Raw genomic sequence first — 13332 nt, 5'->3', positions numbered from 1 at the left:
AAAACAACCAAAACACATTTTCTCTGTATAAACAGATATATTCAAACACTAAGGAGAAAGTTAGCTTATGAATCACCAATCGTTGGCTTTTTCTGGAGAGTTTGAGTACATCTGTACTTTTCTAATTATTTCTATTCCTCTACAAGGATGTCTAATCAGCCAGTTAAATCAAAGTTGTTTAATAATAGCCTTCTGCATATAAAGGCACTGGCTGGAGAAGCCCATATTCCAAAAGTACATCTCTTCTCTACTAATTGTGTTTTGTTTGAGAATGGTTTCATGGTCTTTGTTAAGAGGAGTCCTAAATGTCAATTCTTCAATTCAAACCAATCTTCCAAAGAAAATATTTCTCCAGGGAAAAGAGAGATAAAGGAGAAAGTCTTTCGCACATAAAATAAGCTCAGGAAATGTTTGTTGAATGAACAGTGTCAGGGATCCCAACTTGAGCTTATGTTGCCACAGCGTTTCAGAAAATTCTGTCTGGATGTCCTGGGCAAACTGATAAGGAAGACCCAACAAAAGTTTATTTGCTTCAGGGAATGAAGAACTTTGCACAAAAATTCATCCTAGGAAAATAAAAATAACCGCAAAACAATGCCTTGGTTGCTGAAGAGAGGACCCAGGATGGCACCCACCCCTTCCCATTCCCTTCCTCTGGATGCCTATCTGGTACTCAGGAGGAGAGAGGGCTCCAGGTAAAACCCCAATGTCCTATTTCATAAAACTCCATGTGGATAGAGTCACCAATGTGCCACGTAGATGCACTCTAATAGATTCCAACACAAAGTAGGACAGAGGCCTCATCCCTGACTTTGCTATAGACGGTCGTGCAGATCAGCCACTGAGAGGGCTCTGTCACATCCCTAGTTTGCCCGTCTGTCTGGAGACTGCAGTGCCTACTGGGAGGGTAGAACAGTCACACAATGGCCAACTGGACATCTCACAGGCATATGTGGGAATCTCTGGAATTACCATTACAGGCTGTGCTTGAGCAGGTGACAGCGAGAACCTATAAAATTTGGGACAGTACTGATGAAGTGACTCCATACGTACAAATTAGTGAGCCTGAGTAAACTCGGAACACATAAATAATCAACAGTCACTTTAAAACACTCTTCCCTTCACGAGATTGGACTGCAATGAAAATCAGAAGACTGATGTCACAGAAGACTGATGTATCAGGACAAAGGGTAACAATGAGAAATACCTGGGTTTATTCTGGACAATGGTCTGTGACAATTATCATTTGTTCTTTGAGTTCCATGGTTGCAGGAAAGCAACACAAAGAATTCCTAAGCTCCTTAAAGATTTGCTTGACTTTTTTTAATATGCATTCTGGATGGCTTCTTTCAACCATTTTAATGTCATCTTGCCTCATCATTTCTGATAAGCGAAAAAACTAACTCAGGTTGACATCCTCCCTACCAGAGACACAGAGATATTGAATTATCTAAGGATGGTTCTAAATACCAGCCTTTAAATGATAACTGATCTGCAAAAAGCAAGTATTGTTTCTGACATGCCATGTCACATCGCTAACTCTTCATTCTGCATTGTGCTACATCCTGCGATGTCAGCTACCGTGGAACACAGCGGGACACAACATGACGGGGTGACTTAAAATTGAATGAAAGCCACTACTCAGCCTGAGTATCCATTTTATGCCATCCATTAGGAAAAATATAAGGGCAAAGAATGAGAGGTTATTTTGAACCATTGTTTAAAATATGCTTCCTTGAATACTTACATTAAATGTATCTCTCTTCTCTGTATCTTTACTCCATGATTTATTATTGAGAAAGCCAATTTAAAAAATAAATCCTATGCCTAATCAACTTGCACTTATACATGCTGTCACCCCATTCCATAATATGGGTTTTGGCTTAAAATCATGAGCTTTTTAAAATTCTGGAATTGGAAAGGACCTGGGAGATAATATGGGTCAACCCATTTACTGTGCTGATGAGAAAACAGTGCCAGGATGTAATAAGATTTGTCCAAAGTCACATTGTTAATTAGTGGCAAAGCTCTTGCTAGAACCTGTATTCCTTTCCAATGTCTTTCAACTATACCGCATAGGGCATAAGCTGCTATGAGAAAATGCAGCAAGTGGGAGGGCACCTTGAGATTATTTACAATAGTGTAAACTGCAGACAATTAGACTTAACATGCTCTGATTGAATTTCTGCTCTATTTTCATTTCTTGTCACATTTCAGTGATTTAAGGGTGTTTGCTATTTATTTAGAGTGGTCAAGAAACAAAACGCCTATGAATCTGATAAAATATGCTGTGTAATAGCCCAAAAGTAAAATTAATTGGAAGCCCAAGGAAAGACCAAGGAAAGCAAGGGAATGGGTAGCGAATCTGGAGAGGAGAGAGCTCTGCTAGCTGTCTAGCTGTTGTTTCCAAGCTGGAAAAACTAAGGATTAGAGCCACTAGCTTTGCTGAAAGTGACCAGGAAGCCAATATTTATCAAATCTTCTCTCAGCTACTTTTCCAACAAGCAGTTGCCAACCAGACCTTTCGCAACTTCTTCTCAATTGCCTTCCCAATATAAATAACCCTTCTACCAAATTGATCAGCTCAAGTTTGGTTATGAAAGCTGATAAAAGGAAAGGAGGAAAAAGAGGACAGTCATATCCTCAAAAGGCACTTCTAAAAGCTGACTGTACTGAAGGAGTAGGAGAGACCCGCATGGAAGAATTTCTGGACTACCACAAACCTCTTCTCCAGTCTATCACGAAGGCCTGTACAACACTTGAATTGCTGCTTTGTGTTAAGGACTTTTGTTCTTTGTGCACTGGTTGACTGTAGTGATGCCTTCCATTTTGCTCCTGTTAACACATTTAACCCAGTTCAGTTTTGTCTTTGCCTCTCTGCTAGCCTCCCTCAAGTCTGTGACCTTCTCCTATGACTACGGTACTCATTCCCAGACTTGCTTCCCTTTTCAAATGTATACAAACCATCTGTTTAATAACATACTCTCCCTTCTTGAAGACTGGGACCTGTATTCAATTTGGGGCTGCTAGCATTTCCCCCACTGTCTCTGCCCCCTCAAGTAAGTATTGTCCAAAGTGAATCATGTCTCTCTAGGAACTAGACATAGGTGTCTAGACCCGAAAATCAGAACAATGCTCTCTGGCGACCTTTTTACATATATTGGCCTTCCCGGTCTCTTAGCAATTGTTCTTCCACCCTTCCTCATCTTAAAAGCATTCTGCCTAACCCAGGAGACAAATGCAAAAGAAGACTTGAAATAGTGGCTTTTTTGTCGTTGTCCATTGACCTTGTACTGCCACTGCAAACGCCAAACACTGACGATAACTTTAAAGCCTCTTGTCCTCTTTGGTATTTTTCAAAAGTCTCCGTCCTTTCTGCGTCGTCATTTTTCTGACTCTCTGCACACAGATGCCTGTGTGTATTTCATGTTTGTACTGGGTCACCTGCTCATCCTTCTTTTCTTTGAGCACAGCCTTTCAAACTTGAGACAACCCAAGTGGTTGGTCCTCAGCCAGCCTTAAATTCTCCGCAGATACCCACTTTTTATTTTCTCACAGGGAAAGGAAACAGTTCACAATTATACTGTGAGAATTACATTTTTAGAGCCTGCTTTTTCTCCTGAGTTATCTTGCCTATTAGTGTCTCGGTTGGGCAGGGTCCTGAGGTGGAAGGGAGCATAGCCCATTCTAGGAACTAAAAGGTGGTGAGAGGCGAGACCAAAGTGGCTAAGCCAGGGGTTAAGGATTTTGACCTCTTAACCTTCTGATTTTTAACATTAGCTTTAATAATAGTTAGAATAACATTAGGGTTTCTTCTCTCTTCTGCTGAACACCGTAGGGCCATTTCATTGCCTTGCTGGGAAAAGAAGAAGAGAGAGGTCTCACGACTCATAGGAATAATAATCGTTAACACTTCTGATTGAAGCCATTGTGAGGAAAACCAATGGCTAAAGTGAGAGTTGAGGTGGCCCATGCTCTGCAGGGGTCTGATGGCTCGTAGTCCCTTTGTCAGAAACAGCAGAGTGACCTATAACAAAGTATGAGCTTGCACACCTGAAGGGATGAATGCAGCAGATCCAGTGTAGATGGGGGGCACCTACATTTTCACAGCTGCCATTCCTGGGGGCTCCCTTGTGCACTACGATTTGCCCAACTCTGGGCCCCATTTGTACCCAGTGATTCATCATGGATGCTGAGAGGTGCCAGGTGAGCAACAGCACCCTGAAGACACATTCTGCCCACCTGTGAGTCACACCTTCTGTCACCAGGAATCATGTGGCCTCTATTCACTGACTCACCACTGCCAACAGTGGAGGTGCCAGGAAAGACAGGTGTTCCTGCTGCTCCTTTTGATGTCACTGTGCCTCCATGACTGCTGTCAGAAATCAATGACTGAGTACCTCATGCCTTCTTCCTCCCACCCTCAACCTTTCTCCTTCCCAGAGCCCCTTTTCTTACTGTAAAATTGGAGGGATCTCTGCGTGCTCCAAGAGACTTCCAGATATGGCACTCAGCACTCCAGCTGCCACCACTTCAGGAAGCCACCCTGGCACCTCTGAGAAGGAGTAAACAGCAGTAGAGTGCTTCTGCTCCCTTTGAGCTCTGTGGCTAAGCACAGAGGAGAGAGACTGGCAGCATGGTTCCAACTGGTGTCCGAATTTTCCATAATCTGACAACTAGTTGCTTTTGCAACATTTATAATCCCAGTCCTTGGATGGGGAGGCTTGTGCCAATTTGCATGGCTGCTATTTAAAGATGAAACCCAAAAGGTATACATATGCTCCAACATGGCTGCAAATTTAGCTGTTCAGAGAACACAGCAAGATAAATAACCATGCCATGAGAAATTACAGCATTATGTATTGCAATAAATATGACAAATGATAGGCCAGATATTCATTGGCTCATAACGGTTGGCAGGCATAACCATCTGTAGATCCAAAGTTCAAACTGTTTTCTCTCCTACAGCTGCCTTGGTATTTCTCTTCTTCAGCTGGAACCTCTGGCCTTTAAGGTAGCCTGGACATCCTTGTGAAACCTTTAACTTTATTAGGTTTTCGTTAAGAAATGTAGGTATTACAGCAAAAAAGGCAACACTCTGTATGCATGAGAAAGAGAAAACAAGAGATCTAATGTCCCTTTATTAATGTAGAGAATTTTTTACTTGCAGAGAATCTGAAAGCAGGAAAGGCAAACCTAAGGATAATTAAGAAAAATGATGGTGTTTGTTGCCACAGAAGAAATAAATCTTCTGTGTCTCTCGTTTATTTATTGATTAAACAAGGAACCCTACAATGGATTTAAGTTCCTGCTTTTGCCACTAGAAAGGTAACACTGAAGTCCATTATTTCATTATGTGAAATGCTAATCTATATTTCTCATTTAGAATCTAAACCTTCTGCTTTGTTGAAATCTCACAGCTTACACCACTAAAAAGAGAAAGACTAATGAGCCCTAATGTTGCCACAGCAAAACTTGCCCAATTAGACCAGTTGTTCCACAGAGAAGTATGCTGTGAACTTCTAATGCAGAATCTTGACAGTTTGTAGTTGAAAATCTATGCTAAGAAAAATCAGGTTTTTAAACAGGTGTCTACTTCTAAACATAGCTTCTTCCTCCTCGTCTCCCTACCAGGACATAGGGAAGTATTTCATCAGAAAGGTGGAGAAAATGGTTTTTCAGATAGTAAAAGATGCTAACAGAATTCCCTGTAATAGGAACCTTTTCCCTAGTTACTAACCCAACCTGGGAATGAGACAGCTGGGAAAACAACTGATATTTTGATTATTAGGTATTTTGTCTTCTGTATGCATTTTTTCTTTTTCAGTGCTTACTAAAATAAAGCAAAATGTTCACACCCAAAAGCAAATTTTTTCTACCTACATTACACACAATACATCAAACCAAAAAGTTTTCAAGGGCAAATTTTGGAAAAACAGAAAAACTTCAGGATTATGAGAGCACTCTGCCATTTCTTCTCCAGCTACCACACATCAAATCAACATTGTCACACTAAAGTAAATCTATTCAGCAATATTTATTGACCAAATGCACGTTGAGCACCTTCTCTCTATATAGCAATAAATAGAAGCTTGTGGGAGGTGAGGGGATAAAGATAAATCAGACATGGGCCCACCTTTTAAAGCTCCCAGTCCATGAAGATGAATCATGCTACTACAGGACAGAGACAAGAGGGACACAGACAGCACTGGGGGTGGGGTCAGAAGAGAGACACATTCAGCTTTGGGAACAAAAGAAAGGATGGTTTCCTGGAGGAGGCAGAACATGAAGAAAAGGTATGACTTGAACATGAAGATTTGGGGAAGTAGAAGGACACCCAGAAGAGGAAGAAACCCAAACAAAAGCAGGAAGGTAGAAAAGTGCCTGTGAGCCAAGAGAGTGAGAAAATGAGCAGAGCATCAGCCATGCAGGCAAGCACTGGAGATCATTTACTCACAAATGTTAGCTGAGCACATCTCCTAGTGCATTTCTGGCACTCTTTGGGGACACTAGGGAGACAGTAGTGAATAAAACAAACAAAATTTTTACTCCCACTGAGTCATGTCTAGTTGTGGGAGATGTACATTGAAAAAGGCAAATGTCTAATGCATCAGATGGTTCTAAATTATATAAGTATCAGAGAGTAGGGGTTACAGATGTTCAGGGGAAGTTGTCTGATAAGATAACTTTTGAACAGACACTGAAAATAAGGCAAGGGTAAATTAAGTGTCTATCTGGGGGAATTATAATCACAGCAGAGACCCTGAGGGAAGACTAGACTAGTATGGCTGAAGACAGGGAAGGCCAGGATGGCTGGGCAAAGATAAAGGAGGCAGGAGATGGGTGCCAGAGAGATGGCCCAGGGGAGATGGGTGGCAGGCCACATCCCCAGAGTTTGTCTGCCAGAGTGAGAACTTCGGATTTGGGGGGCTGTTGGAGGGGAGGGAAGGAGGGAAGGAGTGGATGAGAGGGCATTGGAGGATTTAGAGCAGAGGAATCACATGATGGAACTTACATTTTGGGATGAGTACTGCTGCTGTGTGGAGGACAGAGAAAAGTGATGAGGATGAAATGTGAGGGACCAATGAGAAGACCACTGCAGCAGTACAAACGGGAACAGTGTGGACAAGAGAGGACAGTGGTGTGAACAAGGAGCATGTTGTGAGTGTGAATATCTCAAGGGCAAGAAAAGGTTGAAAACAGAGTTCATAGGGTGCTTATTCCTCGTCTGAAATGACCAAATGCTTCCCTCTTGTAGGGTTAGGAAGGTAAATGGTCAGGCTCCCTCAGAGTGTTCGGAATCTTGTGGAAATATAACTGTACATGTGTGCCCAGGTGTTCCTTGGCTATTGTCTGATGTAGATGTGCGTGGGCACCCAGGTGTTCCTGGATTGTCTGACTCGCACCCAGGTATCCTGGGTTATTGGACTTCAGTATAAAGGATGAATGACTCCGATACACAAGGTCCTCCCCACCCCTGGGATGACCCAGGGGGAGCCACAGGGAGGCCACTACAGCTGCTGGAGGCTGTTGCTGCAAGCGGCTGCCACCAGGGCCCCTAGAATGCCCCAGGAGGCCACTGCCACTGCTGCTGGAGGCTGCTGTAAGCTGCCACGGCTGCTGAGGAAGCTGAGGACTGAGCTCACATTGGAAATGAACCTGTCAACTCTGCCAGTGGCTCCTGGGATCTTTCCCAATTACCTAGCTTGCAACCTGTATGTGAGGGGTCTGGTGACCCAGCCAGCATGTGAAAGGTCTGGTGACCCAGCCTGGCATATGAGGGGTCTGTGACTCAGCCTGGCATGTGAGGGGTCTATGACCCAGCCTGCACAACAGGTTTGAAGGGTCTGAGCCCTAGCCTGACACCTTTTTATTTACAAAAGTTCAGCATACACAGTTGAAAGTTCATTTCACCCTGACAGACAATCATATTATTCAAAATGTATGACCAGCAAAGTTAGCTGGGGCTTCTCAGAAGTCCCAGCTACAATGTCAACCTCTCCAAGCAGGACGAGGACTGAATTGCAACAGTGTCCAACTAATTTGACTGATAGCATTCCTGACGCTGGCACCATGGACTTTTTCACCCAGGGTTTTGGGACTCCAATGCTCTCCATTCATAGCTAAAATATTTCCTAGGTTAAAAAGCCAACTGCACTCCTCTGTTTTTTTAATTAACAGAACTGTTTGAAGGAGTGATGTGGGTTTTGTGTGTAACAGCCACACCTTGTCTTCTTTCCTGGTAAATTCAGCATAAACCTGCTCTGAGATGACAGATAAGGAAATATGAGGCAGCAGGTGTCCGTGCTTTCACGCAGCCAAGAAGGAGCAGGGAGTGACTGATGGCCATTTTCTCCCCATCACTGGTGCTGCCTAAAGATCTGTTTGCTCCACGTGACGTAGGGATAAGCTCTCCCTACTCATCCCAGCTCCCTCACCCTCTCCCTCACCCCTTCAGGGACTGCTCTGATTTCTATTTTTTCCAAATCTCCTATCACAGCTTCATTTTATTATTAACACAAGTCATCATGTCATGACAGGTGCTTGCTTGACGGCTTGGGTATCGAAACAGTCACATGATTGATAACCTCTCAAAATCGCCCAGGTGAGAACTGCTGTAGCAGACGCCTCAGATCGAACAGAATGGACAAGGAAGACCATATTTCCAAATGCCTGCAGCAACCTCTAGGTCAGTTGTCTTCTCTGACCCAAAAATAAAAAAGGAAGGAAAAAATCCACCAGTATAATGTGATGAGAAATGCAAGGTGATGTGTCAGAAATAACAATGCAGGTCAAGCTGGTATTTGTTGTTACTGAAAGTGATGAGCTGCTATTCGTTCCCCTAGAACTGCTTTTTCTCCTCCAGGAAAAATAATTCTATCTCAGTCATTATCTCTCCAGAGCAACAGAATATGAGAATTTTCCCACTATGAAATGATGGACCCATTGCAAAACAAGGATGACTATTATCTTTTGGTACCTGAGATGGCTTTTAGAAGACATCAATCATTCACATAATTACATTTACTAAAATACTTCAAAGCGGTGCTTTTCAAACTTTAATGTACATGTAAATCACCTGAAGATCTTGCTAAAAATCTGTGCTTCAGAAGGTCTGAGGCGTGGCCTAAGGTTTTGCATTTCTACCAAACTCCTAGGTAAAAGTCAATGCTGTCAGTCTGCTAATCACATTTTGTGTAGCAAGACATTAAACAATACCTTCTGCGTTCTATTTTTACTTACTCTGTATTTTGTTTTGTTTTCTATAATATGCCAATTTGTACTAGATTTGGATTTTGACCAGGACCCTTGCTCTTGCAGTACTTGGAAGTTCTATGGTGCTAGTAGTTGAATATATCGACTTTCTAATGATTATAGTTAGTTGGCCATGTGTTACTGCCCCCAGGGTTAGTAGCACTCTTTAGCTATGATTCATGCTCTGCATTTTATTGTGACTATGTAATGTAAGTCACTTTGCCAATGCATTGAAGTGGGGAAATTTTCCTTCTTAACCTTTCAGAAAGTTAGTAATTAAATTCTTTAGAAATCCAGTAAGCAAGAGTCATATTATTTAAGAAATACTGTATTTCTTTGGAAAATATTAAGGCTCTAACAATCACCTTTCTAGAGAGCAAAAAGAAAAAGAAGCTATTTTGCCAATTTTACTTGCTCCTTGGTGGAGTGAGAGCCATGAAAAATCATGGAAAGGAACTTAGAATAAAAATAATGTTATTTTGCATATTGATGCAGATCCTGTAATTTCAAAGAAAGCCTTTGAAGATAGATTGATTTTGATAATTTCCTGCATTCCACTTAACATCACCTGGAGCCAATCAAGAGAAATCAGAATATCTAGCTCTGACATTTGGGTGTGAAGCAAAAACAACACTTTTATATTTTAAACTTCAGTGTTTCTGAAAGTGAGAGGTTGAAAGGCTGAGAGGTTGAAAGTTCTGGCTTCACCCAAGCAGTAAGAAAGGAACACAGCATTTTGTCCACAGATAAACTCAAACCAGATTTGCTAAGCTGGTGGCCCTATCTGAAACCTTTCTTAAGTAGAATCTGTTGATGAAGCCAAAGTGTGTCCTATAATTTGTTTTGCAGATAAACATCCTCCAAAGTCTGTGGTTGAGAATATTCCATTTCTTTAAAACCTATGCCAGATTTAAGATTGTCAACTTATGTTCAAATTGAGAGTTGGTATGGTATTTGGGTATGCAGGAGGATATATTGCTCAATTGTCATTTAACCATAGATTAAATGTCTGCATAAACCGGAATGCATTTTACAGTTTTCAAATTGATGAAAGTTTTATGGGAAGATGTAATGAGAATAAGGATGTATTTTATGCAGGAAGGAATGCTGTCTGGCACTAAGAACATAGACAAGAATTTAAGAGTCTAGGATTGAACTGGTGGCATCACAAAAGATGGACCCTCCAAGGTAGGTCAAAAGAGTATCAACTGAATCATAGATGCTCACTGCTTCCTTTGAAACCTCAAAGACTCTCTGGTTCCCAGGGTGTAAGGAGAGGGCAGGATCATCTCAGATCTGGCTGTGTGAAGTTGGGCACATTACTGAAAGGAGCTCAGCATAAGAAGAGTAGCATAACACGGTGGTCAGAGGCATGGATTCCCCCGCCGGACTGCCTGCATCTCAATCCACTTACTAGCTGTGTCACCTTGGGCAGGTTACTTAATTCCTTGTGCCTCATTTTCTAAGCTACAAAATGAAGACAATGATAATACCTACCTCATAAAGTTGCTATAAGGATTAAGTGACTAACATTTATATAGTGCTCAGATCAGCCCCTCGCATAAGCATGAGCACTCTGTGTTTGTTAAGTGAATGAATGAATAACAAAGCAAAGTGGTTTAGGTGCACATTCTCTCCATTCTAGCTTCAAATGCCATCTCTGGCAATCTCCTGGGCAAGTTATGATTCTATCTGAAAACTAGGTTACTTGCACAGTACTATCTACTATTAAAGGAATGGTCTTAAGCAAGTTACTAGCCTGTCTGAGGCTTGGTTTATTCATTCAGCAGTATGCTTCCTACGGTTGATGTATGTTAGCTACCTACCCCGTATTAGTCCTATCATTAGACGTGATAAGGATGCCTTTAACTCACTGAAAAATACTTTAAACAAGAAAAGGGCAATGAAAGAAAACAAAACAAAAAGCCCTGCAGCATTACACCAGCGTTACTCTTCCAGGTTAGCATCCACACATTAATCGACCCTCTCTGGGCACATTCATTCATCAGTCATGACTCCACTTCACAGTGCTGTCATGCAGCCCATACCTGACCATTCAGTTCACAAAAATAATCTCTTTTTACCGCATGTTTTTTAATACACAGAACATAATCATAACACCTTCCATTTATACAGCACATTAATGTTTCGCAAAGCCTTTCACATTTATTATTTGATTAAATTAGACATATTGCAAAAGGCCCATTTGTCTTTGAAGAAGCGGCTTTGAAAAAAATTTCCAAATTTAATTTTCAAACATACTTTCACTGCTACCACGAGTTATCATTGAAAACAGTGTTTCCATCCACGAGTCCTTTCAGGTGAGGGCTACAGAGGGCAACGCTGCCTGGCATCGAAACAGTTCTTCATGTGCTATCCTCTCCTCTCCTCTTCTCTCTGCTTCGATGCAATCCTATACCACCCATTATTTTGAAAACATCTCTGCTTAAGTCAAAAGTAAATTCTATGTTTTCATGTATTCAAAATCTCCATACATTTCCCATTACTGCGAGTTAGTCTGTAACTACCTTCCTGGAACCCAACACCTCAAGTTCGTGTGTCTTGCTTCCTCCTCACTGGGTCAGTATGCAATCTAAGTTTAGTGTTGCCCCAACATCCTGAAGTCACTCCCTCTGCAGCCCAACTCATGGCCTAGGACTTACTCATTTTTATTTATTTATTACTTGGACTTCTTTTTTACTTCACTAAAAAGTACTTTATCACCTACTTTAAAAAGGAATCTGAAGTATCTTAAAAATGCATCAGAGATCAGGGGTTTAAAAAAAGAACAAAAAAGAAGTTCACCATCTTCTTTCTCTCTCACTTTCTGCACACAGAGACAGGTCACTTCACTACAATAATTACAGCAATTATGACTATGGCCATCAGGGTCTTCCAATGCCAATTTTTTCTACTTCCCCAGCCTAGAATACTCCATTTCAGGCCTATTTAATCCTCTAGAGACTCCATGTGCCTTATTCCCCCTTTCCTGCCTTAGTAGTTTTCCCAAAAAGTTTATCTAATTTATTTAATAAACATTTACATCAAGTTCTTAGTAGGTGCCTGTCACTGCACTCAGTACATCATGTAGATTAGCTCATTTAATACTTAGAACAATGCTCATGGGTGCAATTATTATCCAGTTTACAAATGAGGAAACTAAAGTAGAAAGAAGACAATTACCCAACGTTTCCAGCTGAGTGGCAGAGCCAGGACAGAACTTGGACAATCTGGGTCTACAGTCCCTGCTCTTCACCACAACTCTACTCGGCCTCTCTGTTCCAACCACACACAACAACTGCCTTCTCGGGTGCACCAAGAGTCCAATTTGCCTCCTTAACATGAGGCTCATGGCCCAATATCTCAACAACCCCACTGTAATGGCTCCATTCATTCTCTACATGGCAGAAGAATTATCCAAATCATCATCACCTTCAAAATATTTCACAAATGTATTCGTTTTAAAAACCTATTCCTCACGTTGCTTATTGACCTACCTGAAGCCCACTAATGCTCTCCAAGCTCAGAGTACATGCTACTCTCATATCCCAAGCTTCTCTTAAGCAGGTATGTTCCCCCAACACTGGCTTCAGTAGCTGGTGGCCCACTAGGATTTTAAAAGATAATAATAACTTGAATTTATTGAGAATGAGTTTCATGGACCCTAGTATTCCTGTACTCTGCCTAGAATGTAATTTTTGCATTGATCCTCATGAACAACATCTGAACTTGGAGATGAGAATGCATTGTTTAGATTTGGAGCGAAATAAAGATGAATGAGAAATAAAACTACATACTACACTTATAACAAAAAAGGTATTTGGGGGTTGTTTCTTTTGGAGGAAAATGCATAACCCTTGTAGAAAAATATGAGGGAGATGATTTAAAAAGAAACGAGAATGCACAGCTCTACCTAATAACCATGTTCTTCTCTTCCACTAAGCGATAATAGTAAAACTCTAGAAAGAACCTTCCATTTGCATAGATCTTCCATGTCACCAGTCTAAGTGTTTTCATCTCTAGACTTTTGTATTGTTTTCATTATTTCACACTGCCTAATAAATTATTAGTAATGTA

Source organism: Cynocephalus volans, chromosome 1 (genome assembly GCF_027409185.1).
Source record: "Cynocephalus volans isolate mCynVol1 chromosome 1, mCynVol1.pri, whole genome shotgun sequence".
Classification (NCBI taxonomy): domain Eukaryota; kingdom Metazoa; phylum Chordata; class Mammalia; order Dermoptera; family Cynocephalidae; genus Cynocephalus; species Cynocephalus volans.
Note: the sequence above shows the minus strand (reverse complement) of the source record.